This window comes from Passer domesticus, chromosome 1 (genome assembly GCF_036417665.1).
Source record: "Passer domesticus isolate bPasDom1 chromosome 1, bPasDom1.hap1, whole genome shotgun sequence".
Taxonomy (NCBI): domain Eukaryota; kingdom Metazoa; phylum Chordata; class Aves; order Passeriformes; family Passeridae; genus Passer; species Passer domesticus.
In genome coordinates, this window is record NC_087474.1 from 4,599,861 (window position 1) to 4,621,889 (window position 22,029).

At 45.6% G+C, this 22,029-nt stretch overlaps 1 protein-coding gene across 3 annotated transcripts in view; it reads left to right on the forward strand.

Annotated features, from left to right (window-relative positions):
* LOC135304434 (sodium channel protein type 5 subunit alpha-like) overlaps positions 1-22,029 on the forward strand; it is a 208,867-nt gene that overhangs the window by 3,857 nt on the left and 182,981 nt on the right. The window contains exon 1 of one of the 3 annotated variants that reach the window (XM_064426923.1): positions 18,792-18,979. The exons of the other annotated variants lie outside the window; for them this stretch is intronic. The gene's annotated coding sequence lies outside the window, so the exon portion shown is untranslated. Of the gene's footprint in view, positions 1-18,791; positions 18,980-22,029 lie in introns of those variants that run through there. 3 annotated transcript variants of the gene reach the window in all.

Sequence of the window (22,029 nt, forward strand, 5' to 3'; positions counted from 1 at the left end):
GCTCTGTTACACACACAGTGTCTTCCTTTCAATGCAGCTGCAGGTGATCTGCTCACCTTTATAAATGTATCTTCTTTCCCTTAGCTTGTGTTTCCTTATTTATTTCCCAATAATTTTGGAGCTGGTGTTACTAGCTCCGGGCTGTCCACTTGTAGTGAGTGAGATCCCAGATTTCAGCTTGGGAGAAGAATAAGAACACATTTATTACAGTTATCCCCTGTCCCAGTCCCTCAGCTGGCTCAGGACAGAGTGATTTTGTTAAATTCATGCAGTACCAGCTGTCACAACCACTGCTTGTACTCCTCCTTTTCTGGTTTCCAATCAGTCTGATTTCACAGAGGCAACTTCCCATGAAAGATGGCAAAAGAACCACAAAAAATTCTCTCTCTTCTCACACTCCCACCTTTGAGGAGGTGTAGCTCAGCCTTCCACCAGGAGGTCACCTTGTGAGTCATTAAAGTGCAAAATTTTGTCAAAAGATCCCTTATCTTTCATGGCAAAAACATGCCTCGCTGCTCTTTGTATTGAACAAAGCCGTTGTTAATCACTGTTCTGCATAGCAAGAATGGCCTGAGTTTTATTTTTATCATCATATTGCAAGAGCTTTTTGAATGTAGAGATTTGGCACATCAAATAATACTGTTGTATATTTTTCTGTCAAAACAACAGAAAAAATTAAAAATGCTGCTAAGCTCCAAGTTTTCCCTTTACCCTTTTTTATTTAATTATAAAATTAAAAGTTTACTTTTATGTCATGGAAGAAATAAGTCCATACTTCACTGGACTGTTTATTTCATCTCTCATCTTGAATTGAGTTTTCCCAGTTTGCTAAACTTTTGTTTTTTTCCTGCAATGCTGAGAGCCCTGCCAACAGGTTGTAGATTCTTTTTAAAGCTTTCTGGATTCCTAAGGCACTAAAACTGCTCTGCCTCCAAGTTACTGTTTGAAAGATATCTGCAACTTGTACTTTATTAGTTTTTAATCCAACTCTAGTATTAAATATCTAAAAAAGTTTTACTGATTTTATTTTCAAGTGTACAAAAGTTAGGTGACTGAATGCAGACCATGGGCACAATTAAGGTTTGTTGGAAGAAATGAGTTCTTTTTCAATATTCATGGCACTTGAAGGCTGACTGTGAACACTAAGCCAGGTTTTAGGGTTTTCAAGGAGTCTTGGGAGGTGGGAACTGGGCCTGAAGTTTTTTTCCTTGCTGATTTTAAGTGTTTAGAGGAAATGAAAAAAAATCTGTGTCATACAAAGCTATAGAAAAACTTGTTCATGGGCAATTTTTTTTAAGATCGAATAGCTGAAGATAGAGACTAACTTTTTAAGCTAAAATCCATTCTTAAAGACTCTATTAGTTCTAAAGGGATTTTTCTATGTTTCTTTTCCTTATCATAATGAAATGGTAACTTTTACCCCCTAAAATGGACAGTTTAGTTAGAGGCTGAATACGCCACTGGTGCTCCTGGCTGGCTTGCAGCAAGTTGGGTCTAACAAGCTTTGCTTCAGGTTTAACAGAACTTGGTCTTGGGAAACCAAAACAGGACAGCACAGAGGGATCAGTTCTGGTTATTTCCTGAGAAAAAATCCCCCCCTCTAGGAACCAGCTCCGATTTTGTGCCCCACTGCCAGCCCATTCCAGCCCTCCGAGGAGCATCCCTGCTGCAAGGTCAGACACTGGGAAACGAACTTTAAAGAAAGTGATGATAAAGAACAAAAAAAAAAAAGGCAAAAAAAAAAAGCCCTGTTTCCATGGTGTAAAGCTCATAAAGAGGAGCAACTCTGTTAAGAAGTTTTTGTTTTAACCAGTCATGCAGCCAGCAGAAGTGGGCAGAGGTTTAGGGAGAGCAATGTTAGCGGGAGGCTTTGGGGAGAGGAGAGAGGAGCATCATTAAAGTGTTACAGCCTGACCTGTAGACAGGCACTTAGTGTTGTCTGAGGCCTGACACGCTGCTAGCGCGTTACATAATGCACAATTATAAAATCACACTAAAGCCTCTTTAAAATACCTGCCTGATTATACCAGGGTAATTATGCCGCGTTTAATAGAGCTGAGTGCTGCGGGGAAGGGACCCCCCTGCACCAAACTCGTTCCTGCTCCTTCCACCCGGGATGCATCCCCGGTGCCATCCCCTTGGAAGCCCCAGACCCTCCCAAAGCCCCTCGGGTGTGTGCCTGTGCCCCGGTTCGCTCTCGTGTTACAGGGCTCGTCCTTTCCTTCCGGACGCATTGCTGGCTCTCGCTGCTCCCCATATTAGTCCAGCCAGCGCGGCGTGACGCGGCCGCCCTCTCTCTCTCTCCCTCCCCGGGGCCGAGCACATCGCCTCCGGTGCATTCCCCAGCTCGGTCCCCAGCCTCCGACACGGCACATCGCCTCGGCTGCGTCCCCAGCCCTGTCCCCAGCCCTGTCCCCAGCCGGGTGCCAGCCTCCGCCGCCGCGCTGTGCCCCGCAGCTGCCGGAGGGGCAAAGGCCAGCCGTGTCTGCAGCGAGAGGGTCTGCACAGCACTGCAAGTATCTTGACAACTTTTTAATTTATTTTTTTCCCCCCCTCCTCTTTATCTGTTCTCAGCACGTCGGGGGGCCTGGTGCGGCTCGGTGCCCGCTGGAGTTCCCATTCAGCCGTGGGTCCCTCGGGAGATCGCCCCGAGTTCCCCGGCTCTGCCGAGGCTCTCGCAGCTCTTCCCTTGCCGTCGTCCGTCGAACGGAGGGATGAGTCCTCTCCTCGGCTCTGCCGGCGTAAATCCAGATCGATTTGTTCGACTTCAGCAGAGCTAATCCAGATTTGCACAGCCCTTTCCCCGAGGACTTCCCCCGTTTTTCGCTCCGGGTGACCGTCAGTGGGCCAATGTCAAAATACATCTGATCTAGGCAGATTCCCTGTCTAGAGATATTAATTATTCCCTAGCAAAAGTTTCTGAGGAAGAGCAGTTGGATTTGAAAACAATATACAAATTCTGTTGCTAATTTTAGAAAGTAAGGGGGATTTTTCCCCCTCCTGTTGAAACTAAATATAATTTGAAAGATAATGTACAAAGTCTTAAATATAGCCTGCAATTATACATGGCATATGAATAGTTTCTCTTGGTTTTAACATGTTTGGTTCATTTTTCCATCTTTCTTAGCAGACAGCTGTTAGATAAAGGGAGAAAAGTAAATAGTTGTTATGAAACCATACGTCATAGCTACAAGGAATAATTAAGAAAAAGGAATTATCATAATTATAAGGGAAGATAAAGACTAAACAAATCCTTTCTGTGCTTCATCCTCTTGCTCCATCATTTTATGACACCTCTGTAGTAGTACTTCAGCTAAAGAAGTACTTGAGAGCTTCTAGAACAAATTTCCTGTAGGTCCATCATGTTCCTGTACCTGCTGGATTCAGGCAGTTTTGAACTGGATCCTCCTTCATGGGAAGATGAAATTGGGGTAGAAACTTTCCTAGGAAAATCCCTGGGTTCTTGAGTTCCCTTGCCCGTGGTGGAAATTTTGCCTGAGCAATACTGAGTTTGCTTTTCTATGAATTTGCTCAACTTGACTACCTCCAAAAGTTTTGTGGCGTCCGCACGGTGCCTGAGCAAGCACCTGCAAGGTGTACGGATGTCCTGGCGTGAACAACTTGCTTTTTCTGGCAGTTGTGAAACACAGCTCTGCTCCTCAAGTGCTGTTACATCTGGAAAAATTTGTTCTTTTGGTTAAAAGTTTCTTGGGTTTTTCTCTGTCTTGGGAAACCTGAGCAGTGCTGGGCTGGTGGCTTTTGCTCTGAGTGTTGTGTGCTCAGTAGTCAGGACCCAGTAAAGCTTTTTAGCTGCCTCTAAGGACAGGCCAGAAAGAACCTGGGAACACTGCACTGGGTCACACATCACCTTTTTTTACACAGGTATGGAGAATGGCATAAAAGACTTTCAAAATAATAATAACAGTACTTAAAAGACACCCCAAAATGATGGTTGTAGGCTCCTGGGAACAAGGCAAGTGGCTGCGTACGAGGCTGTGATCCAAAAACATTGAAATATTCTGGGCTGTGGTTTTCTTTTATTAATTAGTCTAAGTGATGTTCAGAACCTGAAACCAAGGCTTTTAGACACATCTCTGGTGCCTAATTCTGCTCAGTGTCTCATAACAGGGTGAATCAGGAGGCTGTTTATTGAAGTCAGTGATGCAGTGTCGATGTAAAAGCGACAGAAGGGAGATGGAGGATTTGTTTACGAGCAGAAAAGTCCCCTGGACAGTTTAACACTAACAGAGAAAATTACTGAATAGCTGCAAAGCACAGAGCTTAAATGTAGCTGAAATAAGTCTTCTGGAGAATTTCCAGAACTATTTTAAGGGTCTGATCCAGAGCCTGATGAAGCCAAAGGTAAAGCTCTTTTTGACTTCTTCAGATCCAACGTTACATTTCAAAACATCATTCCCTCTCTGGAATTCTCTAAAGCTGTCTCCTAGGTGGTTTTTAATTAACTATTATGCCAGATGTAATGTCTTGTGTATCCCTTTAGTACTTGGATTTATTAACTATAAGAAATGATAGTATAATGCCTTTGTTGCACTGGAAATTATGATTTTCTATGTAGTCATTAGTTGCACAAGCCATTTAAACTCATCTTTTGTTGCTTGGCTTGTCCATTGGTTTACCAGTGTGTATCTGTCTTGTCTGTAGCTTTTGAACCCACTGGACAAGTTGATTCAGAGGTTCAGGACTAAGGGATGTTGTCTTTTGCAAGTGCTGTTAAAGAATATTGCTGGGTTGAGAGTAGAGAGGCTCAAAGGAGCATCACATGTCAGAAAGTGACTGTGTGGTGACCCAGCCACATACATTACAGAGTTTTTATTGTGTTATTCCATATTATATTCTATTTTATGTTTAGTGTCCCATTGTTAGGTCAGTGGCTGCTTCACCTCCACCACTTAGGTCTGTGAGAACAGGTAATTCCAGGTGTAGGCTGTAATTGCATTGTTTTAAAGGGAGCTTGCAAACAAAGCCCTGGAGTCTCAGTGCATTTTGGAATAATCTGAAAACGCTTCATCATGTGGGTTCAGCACTGGATCCAAACCTGCTCTAAACCCTCATTGGCTTCAGGAGGTTGTGGATAGGTCTTTGTGTCTGAGGAGGAGTGGGTTTCAGGGGTCGGGCACCAAGGGTGCCTTGAGCTGTGAGAGAGCCTGGTCCTATTGAAAGACTGGAGGAGGTGACAGAGGGACAAAGGTGATGTCTCCTCCTTTAATTCTGCCCCACGGCTTTGCAGCTGAGCCTTCCTCTGTGCAGGGAGGATGTTTGACTGTATTGGCACTGCATCAGATAGGGATTAATAACTATATGTAAAAGACAACTTTTATTTTTCTTTTATATTATAAAAAATATAATATAAAATTATATCTTTAAAAAATCAGGAATAGAGGAAGGATATTGAAAATGCAATTTCCAGCTCCATCAGTGGCATACTCCCCATTTTTGGCCTGTTGTGGTGTCAGATGGGACATGTGTGCCCAGCTATTGCAAGAAGCTGGTGCAAACCAGAACGAGAGGCAGCAGGGATCTCTCTGAGGATCCCCTGCCTCGTGTGCACTGAGGCTGTGGCTGTTTCTCCCCCAGCCCTTGCCCTGCCCATCGCTGCGAGGAAGGGAAAATGGAGGGTGTCCCTGACCCCGGTAATCTCCAGCTGCCACCGAGCCTCCCGGGAGGCACCCATGGCCAGCACAGATTAACACAGCCCACAGCAGGGACTGGCCTGCAGCCAGCATGGCCCTGGGATCAAAGGAGCATGGAGGTGGCTGAGAGCCACCTTCGGGCCCCTCCTCCTCGCCTCGCTCTGCAGCAGCTTTTGCCTTCCCTGCTGAACCAAACCCACCCTCTGCAGATCAAAGTGCTTCTTTCCCTGCGTCTTGCGCAGGGTGTTGGTGTCCCAGGTGTGGTTTCAGAGCTGACAATTGCATGAAGTCTGCAGGCTCTTGCTTGGGGAGTGCCATGGATGTATGCTGCCTTTTTTCTTGATGGGCAGAAATGGGGTGATCTGACCCCAAAGGATGAAGGATGGTGCAAAGCTGGGAACAATCATGAGGGTGTCACAGGCAGACCCAGTGCAGAGGCTTGGAACCATCATGAGGGAGGGTGTCACAGGCAGACCCAGTGCAGAGGACTGGAACCATCATGAGGGTGTCACAGGCAGACCCAGTGCAGAGGACTGGAACCATCATGAGGGAGGGTGTCACAGGCAGACCCAGTGCAGAGGCTTGGAACCATCATGAGGGTGTCACAGGCAGACCCAGTGCAGAGGCTTGGAACCATCGTGAGGATATTACAGGCAGACCCTGTGCAGAGCATAATGAGCTGTGCTCAGTTCTCTGCAGTGTCCTTGCTGGCCCAGCGGCCTCTAGGAGGAAAGGAGCAGGAGGGAACTTCTGCAGCGTTATTTTAGAGTTTCAAAGGTGACAAGGAGCCAGGGAAAACACAGAAGCTGGCATCACAGCACTGAAAATGGTGTATTTGAATGGCAAGCTGGCACCTTGGTTTGGTTTGTAGTGGATGCTCTAAGTAAGAAGCTTTATTTCTGTTAGAGACCTTATTTTTGAGGGCTGTTTGTTTGCTAGGATCGGGAAGAAGGTAGTTTAAAACACATTTTAGAGGGATTATCAGTGCTGTTCCCATCAGTTTCAGCAGCCCTCATGCCCCAAAACACAGAGGCTATTTCATGGCTGAGCCCTTTCAGGGAGGTCCTTCATCCCATGCACTCCCTTTGGACACTCTGATTTTCAGCTTCTCATCCCTGGGCCGATAGCAACTCTGTGCTGACCAGCACTGCACAGCCACGCAGCTGCCTACAACCAGCCCTGGGCTTGAGAGGTTTGTTTTCCAAGGTGGGGCTGGTGCCAGCTGCACTGTTTCTGTGGTGTGATGGTCCCTGGGGGTGGCCAGGGATCAACCCTGCCTTAACTTCTGTGCACCTGTTGTGTTACCCCTTCCCAACAGTAGCCCAAAGTCCTGCTCAGGCAGGAAACAACCTGAGCAACAACCTGGAGGAATGCAAGGGAATTTTCTCCTCTCGCTTCAGTGGTCCGGGGTCCCACCCTGAATGCAGAGCATGATCACTTCATGCTCATTTTAAATTGTGCCAGCTGAACATGCATGCTGGTTTGCAGGAGCATGTAGCCCAGGGCAGGACTCAAAAAGCAGCATCTCACACATTTGGGTCTGTGGGATGTCAAATAGGTTGAATATTTTTTTCCCAATGCCAGTTTGAAAGTTTGTTTTATAGTCACAGCTAGCATTGCAAATATTTGAGTGGTTGCCTGGTACATGATTATGATTTCTTCCAGGAGGCTCCTACAACTTTAATGAATGTGAAAGTTGTGAATAGCATGGGAGGTCATTGCTTATAGCAGCTACAGCATGTATTAGGCTGTCCATCAGTCTTGCTGTTAGAGCACTCTGCAGAATTCAATAAGCAATGTTATTTACTCTGTTGTCTTTAGGAGCTTAGAAACTTCCCAAAATGTCTTATAATCCAGGAGAAAGCTTTGTTGCAAAGCAACTTCGCTTCATTGATGGTATTTCTTCACTTTGGTTACTGAATGGCAGGCTAAAAATAGATTAAAAAAAACCAAACCAGTATTGAGATCAATCGCTAATTGATTTTGACTTGTCATATCCAGTTAAAAGCAGAACCAATGCTTTCTGAAATGTTGCTGATGTTCTGGAGCTTTGTAAAGCTGCATATGAGAGAATGCATCAATAACAGAGTGTAAGATGTCTTAATTTGGGCTTCATACAGAGTTTTAGGCATGTAAATGTCAGACTAAAGTTCTAGGGTTCATCAAAGTCCTGTGAGGATCTCCAGTGTCAATGAAATTCCTTTTAAAAACTGCCCTGTGAGGCTTTGCTGCCTGCAAGTGCTGGTTTCTTGAAACAAAAGTTGCATGGATTGTTGAAGAAAAGGCCTTCACAGGGTAAAGGGGTGGCTGAAGAGAGTTTCTGAGCAGGAAACAATGAAAGAGCTGCTGTGGGATCTGCCACAAGAGCCAAGCTGAGCTGCTCTGCTCCAGCAGTGAGTCGGCTGGGAACACCATCCTGGAGTGCAGGGACAGTCTGTGTGGCTCTGTCCCCACACCTCCAGTGGGACCTGGGGCTTGGGTTGTACCTCCAGTGCTAGAGATGCTGGAAATCACTCTTGGCAGAAGCAGGAGGGCAGGCAGGGACCAGCCCCCTGTGCTGTGCTTGGCATCACCCTGACAGCTCCCCATCCTCACCCTCCCTCTCCAGAAGCACCTCCCTGAGGCTGCCGCTTTTCTGGATGGTTTTCCCTGGACTGCCAGCCTTGTGCCTTTGAGGGGGGATGGAGGGAGGGGAGAGCCAAAACAGGGGACAGCCTATTTTTAGGCTGACTATCTCCCACTCCCTGGAAGGCCGGGTGCCAATTAGGTGGTGTGGCGGGGTGACGCTCGCCTGTCTGTAATGCAGCCTGCTGGCAGAAAGGGAGCAGAGCTCTGAGACATCTTTCTGTACCAAGGGACCCCGAGCCTGTCTAGATTTTTGCAGTGATGTTTATTTTGTGCTGTTGCATCTGCTCGTTTTTGTCTGGATGGCTTCCTCCTCCCTCCCATCACAGTTTATAGCAGAGCTCCGTGCACATCGTGTTGTGCGGTGTTTTGAAGCCCAAGTACATGGTTTTGGAAAAGACTGGAAAATTTAGGCTCAATTCCATAATTTAGAGATTATAAAGCCATGAAATAAAACTGTGATCATCTACTCTGTCTCCAGAATAGCAGAGGGCTCCTCATAATTAGTATTTTTTCAGCTACAGCATGTACTGTCAAGAAAAGAGGAATTGAGCAGGATGGATTTTTCATCCTTCAGTCTTTGGTAGGTTATTAGTCTCTGGTAAAGCATAGTTAAATGATTTTCTTTAAAGTGTGCACATTACACCTAATTAATATTTCTTTTGTTCCAGTTCTTGACCACTGGATTTCTCCTATATTATTCTGACAGAGTGCAAAGTACTCTGTAATAAGCAGAGGAGTAGTAATGTTTTAGCTGTGTTTGTCCAAGGGTGCTGGTACTACTGTGATTAATTAATCTTTTTCCATTTCCTTTGGTGTGATCAAGCTCTTTGCAGCGTTTACTATGAGCCTGATTTCCAGTCCATAATTGTCTTTAATGATACTTCCTTAAACCTTTCTAATTTATCAGCACAACCCTTGTGCTTTGGACATCAGAACCAAAATGGGGTAATGTTCCCATCAGTTTCTATCACTGTCCCCTGAGCCCTGATTAACCAAACCCTGCATCAGCTCTTCTGTTTTTTCCCTCAGAAAGCAGAAATGTTTTCTGTCCCTCGCATCTTTCTGTTTATCCACATAAAACACTGCCACAATTGTGGTTTTCTTCTGGTGCTTCACCACAGCATCCCAGCAGCACTGACATTCAGAGTACATGTTGGCCAAATCTGTAGGAACTCTTGGGTTCAATTATCATAACTTGTTGATATAGAAAGTCTGGCTAAAGAAACCAGGGTATTTGAGACTCCTTTTGTACATCTTTATCAGTCTTAAATGCAAAATGTCATTCTCAGCATATTATTGCTCCATTACATGGATTTTTCCCCAGTACAGAACAGAAATAGGTATTGAACATTTCTGCCCTTTCTGTACTGTTGTGTCTGACGGTACTTAAGGGATACATTTTGTTCCTTATGTGTTTGAAAAGTTCCTTTTTGCCCTTAAAAAGGCCAGCATTTTTTCTAGCTGCAGTTTTGCCACTGATTCTTTCTATTCTAACACAAGCGCCTGTGTTACGTGTTATCATATTATTCTTGACTTCCTTTCTTTTTTTAAGAAAGCATTTTGCACTCTGGAGTGTGTGCAGCGTTTTGGTTGTCATGGGATAGGAGGTAAAAACTTTTCTGAGCTCTTTCAGTGTCCAGGAAGAGTGCACAGGCTCTGCACAACATGGCCAGCACAGGATTGGAAGGATGAAGCTGATATTTGGAGAGAACTGGGGAAATAAGAAAGGGGAAATTCCCCTGCATCTCATTAAGGGTGAAATTCTTTCTCTGCAGAAAGCCTCAGCAAAACAGATCTGCTTCACATCACCCAAGCTCGAAGCATCCCTTTTATTAAGGGACAGACTAAAGGGGTTATAAACCTCCCGATATTGATACAAGACAGTTGATACATGTTCCCACAAAATATCATGATGGCAACCACAAATACCCTCTTTTCCTCCCCCCAAAATGTGTATGTGATATCATGCCACCTTCTTCTGTGTTTCTGCTGGCAGCCCACACATAACTGGGGCTTAGAGAAATGAAACCAGGGTCCAAACCAGAATCATCATCCTACAGCCACTGTCCTTCTGCAGCTGAGCAGTGAAATGCTCCTCTTTGTCTTCATCCTTAGCTGGAGACTGCAACAAAACAGCACCATTGGGGCACTCTGTCCTCAGCACACTCTTGCTGGGCTGAAACACTCAGGACTTTGGGAGAAGTTCTCTGCTCTGTGGGAAAACCCAGGCTGGGAGGTGAGCTACAGCCCTGGATCACTGAGCTGGGCACCAAGGTCTGTGAGGAGGAAGGATAACTTCCCAACTCACAGCTGAAGCCCTGCAAAACAGTGAGGTTTTCTTTAATTTGCTGGAAGTATGAGAATTCAGTCTTTCAGACCTCCTGATGCTGGAGTCCATTAGCAAGACACACAAGTCTTGGCTGTGACTGAACATGAACTCTGGGCTGATGCATATTTATTTATTAATATTTTCTGTTTCGTGCTGCTGATTGTCCCAGATGCAGGGGAGGGAAATGACTTTCAAATGAGAAGATTTTTCTTAAGCCTAGAGCATAGCTGTACTTGGAATGCAAACTTTAATCAGTTGCTTGATGGAGAAATATGTAATAAAAGTGCAATCTCTGCTGGGTTCCCTTTCATCCCAGTATCAGCTGTAGGGTTGTGCCCCTTGGAAGAAATACGGATTGTGTGCAAAATAATTTAGGCTCTTTGTAACAATCTTCTTGCAGAGATCATATGCCTTTCTTGTGTGCTTATTTATCTTATTTATCACTGCAGTGATAAATAATAATAATAGTGATAAACGTGTCTTGGTGGGGAAGCTGTGCTTCACTGACTTTTTTTTTGGGAAGCTGAGTATTTATAGTTTGGAGATTTTCTGAGTCTTACTCTTGGATTCAAGTTCAGCTGGGTTCCTGGGTTCTCAGACACAGGAGTGTCCTTAACCCCAAGGAGGCATCACTTCTTCCAGCAGCCCAAATCCTCTTGCCCCATGCACTTTGCAGGCAGTCACAACCCAGGCATGAGGAATCTCCACTGAAGAGCAGTGGTAACTCTCTGTGGCTGATTTCATGAGCTGTCGAGGGTCCATATCATCCTTCCCATCCCACTGTACCCACGGGGCAGCCCAAACCCTGAGAGCTTTTGCTTTGCACCTAAAAAAGAATCCTGGGTGCTCCTGTAAATGGTTGCAGCAAAGAGCTACTGGAGGAGGCTATTTTTTTTTCAGGGCAAAACCAGAGAGGCTACTTAGCATAGTTTTACATGCTGCTAATGTGGTTTTATTGCTTCTAGGACCTGACCTACTATCGTTATGTGCTGCTGTGGATGCTTTTACTCATTTGGAGCTGGTCCAGGGATCTCTAATGGGGCTGTGCACTGCATGACCTAGGTGTGCTCAGCATGACACCATCCCCTGCACTGGGAGAGCTGGTTTATCACACTGCTGAGGACTGGGAGGACTGGGAAATTGGGCCAGCAGCATGCTCTGCCTTGTGCTGGAGTCTGGATCCTGTGGAGTGCTGGGTGATGGAGGCAGGGACACCCCTGTTGTCCCCATCACCACACAGGCCATGGGTTTATTAATGCTCTGTTGTGGACTTGCTCTGTGCACACAGAGCACTTCAAGCACTGGTGTGCAGGGGATGTGGTGAGCTGTGAGTCATCCCCCACTGCTCCTAATGAGAAATCCAACAGATTCCAAGTTAGAAATGGACAAAGAATGGTTTTTGGGATTCACCTCTCCCTGCGCTGCTGAGCCTGGGAGTACTGCAGCCAAAATAATGAGTCTTAACAATATCCCTTTAGCCCTATAAGCATTTCCCTCAGTGGTATATTTAGCAACATAAATTATGTTTTGTGTGTGTTTGGTGCTCCTCGTTTTGGCCTTCCTTCCCACTCTACAGCCTCAAATTGCTGAAGTGATTGTGTGCTGTTTGTTGTGCTTTACAAGGTTTCTTGACAGCTATCAGCATTTTACATTTAGTAGAGCTTTCTACTTTCCCCCCCCCTCCATGTATATAATGCTGATCCAGGCAATAACATCTTGGCTGCAAGGCCAGTTTCTTTCTGAAATGCTTAAATACAGACTGAGAAAATCTTATTCTGATGAGCAGTGACTTCTATGCCTGAATAACTCATAGAGACCTAGTCTGTATTTTGAAAATCTGAATGTCTCTCCTTTGTTACCAAAGTAGTAATTCTATATTGGAATTGGCAAAAAAATTTGTATCACAGAGGTGAAATCTTTGGATGACAATGTGATTTTACTTCTGGGTTCTGTGACCACCAGCACATGTGTTTAGATTTAGGCTAAAGGAGAGGATCACACCTTGTGTTGCTTGCCATGATTTTTAAGTGATATTTTTTAGGGGCAGGTCGTTGATTGTCCAGACACTGCTCCTGGGTTTTATTGTCTGTGAGACTTCACTTGTTTCTCCAGGAGGAAGAAATGGGTGAAGGCAGAACAGAGTGACCACAGGGCTGGAGTGAGGGTCAGACAGAGCTCCTTGGAGACTGATCCACTTGGGCTGGGAAGCTCTGCAGTTCCTCCCAGTTCAACCAGCCTTGAGGAAGCTTGGGCTGGCCTGAGATAACCTCCAAAGGAAGGGCTGCAGCAGCTGAGGCAAAGGGAATAAGAATTTTGGAGGAGAGGAATAGCAATCCAGGGAGGAGAGCCTGTGTCTTCTGGAGAATGGGAGATCACCCTGAGAGTTGTTGGGTACTCTTGAGTTGTCTGAGTGAGGTACCTGGGCTTTCAATGACACTGCCAAACTGGGCTGCAAAAAGGAGGCACTGGATTTCAAAGAAGAGAAAATGAGATAGTTGGAAAGAGAAAACCCAAACCAACCAAGCAAAACAAACAAAAAAAAACCCTCACCAAAAGGTATTTAATTGGACAGAAATAATTGAAGCATCCTTTCACCACACAGGGCACAGTTTTTGTTACTTTACAGGGGCAAAACTGAGGGCAAATTGCTTGCCCAAAGTGTTGTAGGAATGACACAGCCAGAGTGTTGTCCCTACACCATGCATTTAATAATGTAAATAAATTTTTTGTCCATTTCTTCAAATCTCTACTGAGAGCTCCGGAAAGCCACTTCCAGTCCCAGGGACCCAATGAAGGATCTTTCCACCCATATCTTTCCGGAACTTCTCTCTTCACCACCATTCAGTTATTTTTCCCAAATCCTTCCCACTCCTGCCTCGAATTCTGCTTAGGTGAGCATTCCCCATCGCCTTGCTTTTGCTTCCCTCCAAGCAGAAGCACCTCCCACCCCAAGAGACAGCACTGGATTCATTGTTTTCATGGTCAGGAGCAGTGTGAGCATTCCTCACATGGTTAATCAGGTGTAGAGAAAGAGCACAGCGTGTGTGGCCTTGTGTGACCCCAGACATAGCCAGGAGGTGCCTCTGCATTGGTGCTGTGTGAACTTGGAGCATCTGTGCTCTCAGCATGTGCTTTGCTGAGGCAGGATGGCTAAAATGTGCTGCTTAGGTGATGAAACACAGAAAAGCTTTTGTCTTCTGAGGTCTGCACTGATCTCCAGCCCTCAGAATGTACCTCTCCTGGGGTCTGCCCAGCATTTTTTCTGCATGGAGTTTGCTGTGCACGTCAAGACTGTGCTGTAGGAACATGAGGGCATTCAAAGCATGTTGGTATGAGTGGTTCTAACCGTGATCCTACCCCCATATAGGCTCTGAAAATGCACGCTCAGCGAAACTGCTGAAAATGTGCCGGAGAACTTAGCCACAAGAGTGCATCTGTGAAATATTTAAAAAGTAGTCAAAGAGGGGGAAAAGTGAAGACCAAATGGAGGAGAAAGTGTGCTGCTAGTTCAGCAGAAAAGACAATTGTACCTGCTGGTAGCAAGAACAACTTCATCATCTGACGCATGGAACTCTTCCAGCTTGTCACAACCAATACTGCACACCCAAGGCTATTTGTTGCATTAGCAATGAACCTGAGAGTGCAGGGAGCTGCAGCTCCTCTTGGCACATAGGCTGGGCACCAGCTCCTGCCTGTGCAGGTGCTGCTCTGCTTGGACAGGAGAGGAAAAAGTGAAGATGTGAAATACCATCATGGCTGTGTTTCCCACCTCCTCTGAACTGGGTGTTGATCAAGCCCATGTGCAAAGTCAAGCCTCAAGTATTATCTGCTATTTTTGTGACGAGGATTTAAAAGACACCTATCACCCTGCAGCTGAGGTTTGTTTTGCTGTGGCTAAGAGAGGACCAGTTTTTATTTTTTGGCAGGGGAGGACACAGGAGCAGCTGCCTCCAGATCTCAAATGGCAGCTCAAAAGTTGAGCTAAGGAGAAATCTGCATTCAGCTGTAAATGAATAGAAAGACATCAATTATCCTACTCTGAATTCAGCCAAGATTGAGGGGAGATATTTTTCACAGTATGTGTGAATTCCAGAGGCAGGGCCTGTCTTAGGGGCAAAGCTCAGCTCATGACAGAGAGCTGCATCAGTACTGTTATAGCTGATGCTAAAATCTTTCTTGGAGTTTGTTGCTAAGGACTTTCCTGCTGAATGATGCACAGGAGTGAATCAGCAGTGAGATGTGTATTTCATGTGTAATGTGTTCAAGTGGTGTGATTTGTTCAGAAGGCAGATTGCCTCACTATATTTTTGACAAAAGAGTTTTGAAAGTTGGAGTTCTGTTGAGTGTGTTGCAATAATGCAGCCTTGCAGTGCCGGAGACCTGAATGAACTTGGTGTGTGATCTCCATTTCATATCTTCTGTATACCTGAAAGAAACTCCTCTAGAGGCAGAAATAATCCTCCAGGTCACAATTGACCCACAGGACTCATGCCAGTCAAGATGACAAAGAAAAAAGCCCACAAAACTTTTGTTTAAATCACATGGAGGTAGCTCTGTGCTGGACTTCAGTCTGTTTTATCTTATTGGAGGTAAAATAATCTGATTTTCCTCAAGGTTCCTGTCAGTTCCAGGAGAGACAAGCAAGCTGCACCTTCTGGAAAAGGATTGCAAAGTAGTCATTGGCTTTCATGGTGGAACTACATAACCAACCATACCGGACTTTGCAATCCAGATTTTTCTCAGCATCTTGACCTGAACAGATCTGTTCACAGGATGAAGGAATACAGAAGTGACAGTAATGAGGGAAGAGCAAATAGGTGAACTCTCCTGTGGGAAAAAGTTTGTACTAACTTGCCTCCTGACAGCAGCCCTGGGGCTGCCTTCAAGACAAGACTTGCAGGAAATGCAGACAGTAAATCCTGAATCTTAGAGATGGCTGAGCATATGTGACATTGAAAATCACAAGCTGGTTAATAATTATGGAGTTTTTGTTGTGTATACAGGCTGCATGGAAGTGCTCATGAGGGCAGGAGAGAGAAATAGAGCACAAGGTTCCCAGAGATCATGGAGGCTGACCTTTCACATCTGCACTTACCAACCCAGAAAAAGCAATTCCAAGTGTGTTTTGGCCTTCCTGACACCTGAAGCCTTGTCCTTCCAATTTTCAAAGCCAGCAGCTTGAGTTTGCCTGTCAGGTGGTGATTTTGAGGTGAGAGCTGCCTCCAGAATCAGAGCTGGCTGATGGGAAAGCAGCTTGGCTCTGGAGCAGGGAGATGATCTGCCATTGTGGGCATAATTGCTGCATTCCTTAACTGGGAGAGGAGTGGAGCAAGCCTGCCTCGCTAGGACTTACATGGAAATGGCATTTTTAGGGGAATGTTTGAAATGCATCTTACAGGCACCCAGTTAAACACTCCTCTCAGCCTGGCCACAGGCCAGTTTAGAGTCCTTTGAACTTCTTGCCCTCCAGGCAGAGCCCAGGGCTGAGTTTTCCTACCACTTCCAGGATGCCAGGTCATTGCTATCCCCAGAGAACAGAGCCCAGCTGCCTAAAGTCTCACCCCCAGCTCTGTTTGTCTTGTTGGCCCTGATCGTGGTTTCTCAGGCTCATCCAAAGGCAGGCATTGTTTTCTGCAGCTTCTGTGGCACTGTGTCCACTGGCAGACCTCTGTTTTTAGCAGGGTTAGGAGTCAGACCACAGCTGGTAGCCAGGCAGTCTGCCAGTGTGCTGGGCACATCAGCCATTTCTCATGATATAGAGCAGCTGAGCTAGATTTTTTATTTTTTTTGGTGTGTGTGTGTAAGCTTTGAAACATGTTGAGCTTGCCATGTGGGAAAAAGTTCTGTTAGTCCCGTGCTTGCCTGCATCCAATTGTGGCAAGGGCACAAGGGTTTGGGAGCATATTTCTGCTCCTGGCTTACAACTTGCTCTCATCATATCGTGCCTGCATGCACAGAACCTCCTGGTGAGGCACCAAGGTCCTGTTTCTAGCTGCAGATCCTCGGTGTGTAGGCAGGGAAATAAAACTAAAAGTGTGGGTAAATTCAGAGGCTGCTTCTGCAGCTCTCGTGCACCATATGCTGCTCTCGGGAGAGCAGGATTTCAACCCAACCATCAGGCTCCTGTGGGAGTGTTTCACTGCTCTTTGCTGCCCTGGACAGAAGCTTTGCAGGAAGTTATTGCCCCTGAACCAAAAGCAGAGCTGAGTGGCTTTGATGGTCTTGTTATTCTGCTTGGCCCTGCTTTAAGGGATTGGTTCATGTTATCTGTGGTGGTTTCCTCCTCTTCCTTCAGGAAAACTTCCTTCAGTTTTACTTTTCACTCTTTCAAGGCAGAAAAGGATGAGAGAGGAAGCCACAGTGTTAATCTCTGCACAGACACACTGGTTCTGCTTTTCTGAGGTTATTATCCTTAAACAGGAAAAATAAAACTCCCATTGCTTTGAGAGTGGCAAAACTAATTTAACATGATTTCCTATGGGTCTAGTTCATTTACCTTTAACTCACCCTTCCAAGCCCATGGTTTCTTCCTGACCACTTGTGGGGCTAAATGGCAATGTGTGCAATGGCTTTTGAAGATTCCTTTGCATTCCTAAACTATGGACATGCTGACTTCCAGCTCTCAGAATGGATAAGGGGTTGGAGGCACAAGCTCCCACTGATTTATATTACTTAGCTCTCCCTTTCTATACCATCAGTTTAGTATGTCTGAAATAACTACATCTGTCTCAAGTGTGGTTGAAATTGGCCAATGGATTCAAAAGTTATTAGAGGGGATTAAAAGACAGACAGCATGACCAGATAAGCCTTTTTTTCCTCAGGAAACTAGGCTAAAAAGGGAAAAAAACCAAACAACTAGTGCAAGGACTCCTGTGATGTCCTCTCTTCATCCTGTTTTTTTTCACTGTCTGGGGTAGTTAATACTAAAAGCTCTGAGTATTTACAGAGGATTGGTGCAGCATAAAAAGAAATGATGCTCTCCTTTCCTCTGACTGTTTATTTACATTACACCTGCAATGCTGAATGTCATCAGTCCACTGATGTGAGCCTTCCCACTGAGTCCCCTGTCTCAGCTGAAATCTGGTGTGTGTGAGAAGTGGCTTGGAGTTACCCACACCTGACCACCCTGCCCAAAACAGGATTGAGCTTCCAGGAGACAAGCCCCATGGATTTGTCCCCTGGGAGACAAGGCAAGCCATTTTTTATCCTTGAGCAGGAGATGAAGACTCCGCTGCATCTTCTCAGTTAAGATGTGAACATGGAAATATTTCAGTTGTGTAGATAAAATAGGCTGTGCCTATCTCAGCCTCAAATACACCCTTGACTGGCACCTTCCACAATGGACAGCATTTTGCAGCCTAGAATTTGCCAGTGGGTGCAGACCATGGGAGCTGGGGAAGCCCACGAGGTGCTTGGCTCTGGGGAAGAGGATGCCACTCTGCATGCACAGCAAATCTGATGACCCTTTGATCCCTGTGCACATCTCAGAGCAAACTCAGTGGCTTGTGATCCCATGATCCCAGAGGAGTGCTGGGAAGGGGTTGGATTTGGTGGAGCCTTTAATCTGAGAGAAGAGGGCTGGGAAAATATTTAGCATCAGTTGCAAGAAGAAAAAGAGTTAAAGCCTGTGCAGGTATTAAGACTTGGAATTTAATTTCAAGCTAAAGATAGGTTTGTTCCTGGAGATGGATCTTGAAATGTGAAGAAAAGGTATGAAGTTAGGATTTGGGGTTCTGGTTATCGTGGCATTTCTAGCCCAATTTTCTGTGTTCTGGTTATATAGCACAGCTGGTACAGCCCTTCAAACAGACACAGAAATCCAAAAGTTAAAGGAATAGCTATCTGTGAACCTGCCACCCCCATACACAAATCCAGTGAGGCAGCTGGGCTCTAATGTTCCTCCCCCCTTCCTGCTCCTGTGACATCCCTGTTGTCCCAGGATGTCCTTCAAAGCATTGCTGGGGCCCACGAGGTGGCTTTGAAGAGCAGGATGGGGAATGACCTCCAGCTGGCAGCCTGGAGAGACTGTCCTGTCCCCCTGCACCAGCAGGGCTGGGGTTCCAGTATTTTCTGAGCATTCTCAAGGACCAGAGGTTTGATGGCTCAGAATCAGTGCTTTGAACTCTTATTTGGAGGAATCTGGGTGAGGTGGTGAGTGAAGGGGTTGCTTGAGGTGATGGACACTAGATTAAGTTCACACCTGCCAAGGAAAAGGTTTCACCTGGTGCTGTTTGGGCTTTCAGACCTTCTGAGTGTGTCCCACCCCAGCTCAGGGTGCAGCTGCACTTTCTGTATTGGGAGGCAGAGGATGATGGGCTGCAGGGAAAAAGCTTTGGAAAGATGGGAAGCCTTCATCTCACTGATGGAAGAGGTAAAAAACCTCACGCTTTTCTGCCTTTTGTCAATCCACAGCATGTTTGTCCAGTGCAAAATTATTTCATCTGGTGCTACTGTCAAAAAACAAAAAATAGCAACAGGAATTTTTGGGGCTGGCTTCAATTTAGAGGCTCAAAATGTTTGTACAGGATTGGAAATCCTTTCTTGCCCTTCCCCCTCAGCTGGGCACTTAACATGGTGAAGGAATGCGTGATACCCTGCCTGCTCCTCGGGATTAGTAATTTACTTTGTTGTCTCTGTTAATCTAAAGCCCTGACGATGCAGCAGAACTTCAGCCAAGTTCCTCCTTGTGGAGTTTGGGAGGAGGGAATTTATGTGGTGTGTGAAACAAAGCTCTGTGTTAAAAAGGGCCATTTTCTGTCACCCTGCTGTCCTGCAGGGACCAAGCTGCCCTTACCCTGCTCCATCAGGTGTGCAGCTGGGGGGAACCCCCTGTCCCCCTGCAGCCAGGAAAAGCTCTGAGAGCAGCTCCATGGCAAAGAGCAGCTTCCCAGCTGAAATCTGGCATTCCCTCTGCTCCTGGGGCCTGCAGAGCTGCTGCCTTTTGGTGACTTGCTCTCCAGAGGCTGAGAAGAGAGACTTTCTGCCCCTGCCTGTGCTGGTTGTGGGAGATGTGGGTGCATGGTCTGTGCTCCAGGAGCGGCTCATCCCCACGCCTGAAGATTGCAGGGTCCCTTACAAGGCATGCCTTTACCCAGGCCCTCATCCCTTGGCAATGTTTATCCTGTTCAAGGTTCTGCCAAGCTCTTCTCCCACCCCAACCCCCTGCTAGAACAGGCTCACACCCCTTGTTTTCCTTTGCTGCTGATTTGTGGTGTTTTATTTTTCTTCCTGTGCCACAAGAGGTACTGCCTGACATAACCTAACCCTGACAGACTCCTGAGAGCAGCTCCCTCCCACCCTCCTCATTCCCGTTCATCTTGTGGCTCATTTTGAAATTGCCATTATTTCATCCCTCTGGGGCACCAGCTAAGGCTACCCTGATGATGGATGCTGCCAGACCAGATGCATAAATATTAAGAAAGCGGAAAGAGCCAGACCTGCAATTTCTTTGTGCAGAGCAGCGATGAGGATGCTGTCCTTACAGCTGACCAGCACAACTGCAGTCTGAGCTCCAGGTTTAGAAAGCTGTAGATGCTGGTTAAAATGAAGATTTAACTGTGGTCAGGCAGAGAAGCAAGGATGCTGGTTATACTGGAAAGTTTTACTGTTGGGTTTGTCCAGCACACTGGGCTGGTCTAAATGTATATTGTACCTTGTCTGAATTTTGATGCTGGTAGTGGAAGACACTTTTGTGGCTAGATGATTTTTTCACAGTTTTCTGGATTTTGACATGAAAATAGCAGATCCTAGGAATTTTTATTCTATCAGTCTGGTGTGTAATGCTTGTAGTGCAGTGTCACAACTCACTTGCCTGCGTGCTCCCCCTTAATAAATCAGTATGGGTTTGCCTGGAATTGCCAGAGGTTTGGTGCTATCAGAAATATTCAGATACTGCAAGAAAAGAAAATAAATTCTTGATTAATGCTGAGTTAGCTGTCTCCCCTCTAATGCTGTTTCTAGTTCAATGGATGTCTTGATAATGGTGTTTGATCTGAAGGCCACAGACTTATTGATGGTCACAGATCAAAATACCATCCCTCCTAATAAATTATGCTTCTCTCTTCTGCTAAGAAGCACAGCAAGGAAGAACATCTATAAAAGCAGGGGGAAAATCTGAGCACTCCCAACAAAGACTCATAGCAGCACTACTCAGGGTAAGAGCCAACACAATTGAAGTGCATTTCCAGAGGAGAAATTTGGGAAATGCAAATTGGATGCTGGTGCTGCATCTTTATTTTGGACCCCACAGCACAGCAAGGCTCATGGTGTTTCTTTTCCTTCCTGTCCACATCCTTCTGCCCATCTATCCCACCTTAGGTCAGATATAGCTTTGGGAATTTGAGGATATATAGCTCAGAAATAGTGTTGAAAAGACACAGGATATTCTTCTTATGGCTCAGGGCTGCACCTAACAGTGCAAAGAGTTTTTGATTGACTAGCACCAGCTTAATGTTTACAGTCTCCAAAATATCATCTCTTTGTTATTATCTATGAGCACAGAGAGCAAGGGCTGTTGGTGTGGTCACAGAAAGATCTCAGCAATCCTGCACCCAATCCCAACTGAGAAAGCTGGCATTTTGTAAAATCAGGGACTGTCGATGCAAAATAATCCTCATCTTGCTAGAGGTGATCTCTCAAGATTTGCATGGAGTATCTTGGTGATGTTGCTATGCTTCCGAGGGTCTCACTTTGTCACCTCTCATGCTCATCAGGAAATAAAGAAGTTCATCAGTTTAACATTTTCCAAGACAATTAACTTTCACTTACAAAAAATGTGCAAATTACCTTCCTCTATTTAAAACTAGCAATCAGGACCCATTATATTCCTGTAGCAGGAAGACTGAAAGACATCACATTCCAGACCATACAAAAAACAGTCTGAAATTCCAAATTTCCTCACTTCAGTCTACACACACCACCAAATCCCAGCATCCAGCTGTTTGTAGAGCTCACGTGTTTCCTGAAGGTGAAAACTTTTGCTTTGTGGCAACTTTTGAGCATCCATTAAAGCTCAGATGGTGGCTCAGAGCAGATTGTGTGGTGCTGCCCATCTGCCCATCGGATGCCCGGGCTCACTTTTTAATAAGAGCAAGGAGCTGGTTGTAATGTCATGCAGTCATAATTCTTGGCAGTTGCTATAGTTCATATGTTTATTGGAAGCTGAAGCTTTGGAGCATTTTTCAGATATCTTTACTTCCTGCTTCAGTGCTTGGGTTTTTTTTTTTTTTTCCTCAGCTGAGCTGTCAGGGTCCCAAAGCCCTGTTTATTAGGGAAGGAACCACGTGTCCAGTGCAGTGTTTCATGGAGAGAATGACTATACTGAAAAAAAGCTGAGCACGTCCAAGAGCACCTGCCTGGGCAGTGCATGTTTGTAAACTTTGAGGGTTTTTTTATGTTTTGAAAAGGCAGGGAAATAACTTT